This window comes from Pundamilia nyererei, unplaced genomic scaffold, assembly GCF_000239375.1.
Source record: "Pundamilia nyererei isolate P.nyererei 1_Seehausen unplaced genomic scaffold, PunNye1.0 scaffold00854, whole genome shotgun sequence".
Lineage (NCBI taxonomy): Eukaryota > Metazoa > Chordata > Actinopteri > Cichliformes > Cichlidae > Pundamilia > Pundamilia nyererei.
The window spans coordinates 52,717-53,641 of NW_005188255.1; positions in this window are offsets into that span (position 1 = coordinate 52,717).

Consider the following 925-nt stretch of genomic DNA (forward strand, 5'->3'; position numbering starts at 1 on the left):
GTGGGATGGCTTTACTTTCTTGTTTTTAAGGAGTATCTCCAAACCTTCCACCACAAACAATTCCAGACTGGCAACAAGAAAGAATTAACCAACACTTTAATGAATTTATCTCGTACAAATTTAATTTAATAAACTTCTTAACCAAACGTATTTAATAGTGTTCCTGATTATTCCCATCCAATTTAAAATATTCTAAGGCCATTTCAAAACAACTATTCCTAACTGTCAAAAAGGAATATTTTAAAGTTAGAGAGAGAGTGCCTCCCAAACCCAATCTTGGAGCTGGTTTTATGCTTCCACTGAGGAGGAGTCTGAAAACTGAAGATCCTGCCTCCCATTCTCCTTTTAAAAATCTTGCACTCTGCAATAATGTCTCCTCACAAACCTGCAGGTACATAAAAGGGCTTCCTCTCACTGGAGAGTTCTGTGACCTGATCACAAATGAACTACTTGTAGCTGAATGCATCCACTTTGTGATATTACCACTCCCAGATATCATGAAACAAAGAGAAGAGATACAATTTCTTAAGTAGACTTGTTTATTACGATCACAATACCACCCTTTCTAGAATTCACGAGCTTTTCAGAATGACCCATTCAAACATTTTAAACTGAGTAGCCTTGCAGGTTGAGTCCTGTCAGCCACACTCCCCCTGAGATTGGTGCATTAGTTTAATTAACTGGGTCAGTTTTAGTGGCCTAAAAGTAGGTCTCAAAGGAATACCACCTACAAATACACCAATACAGATGTACACATCCAGTCACATTGTTTACTTAAAATCATCCAATGTCAAGCCACACCATATCATTCTTTCTATATCTATCCCTACTCGCCCAGACTAAACTCTAAAATCCCTTCATTACATTTTTATGCTATTCTTTACATAAAATTCGATGATATTTCCGTCCTTCTAATGGAGAGTTT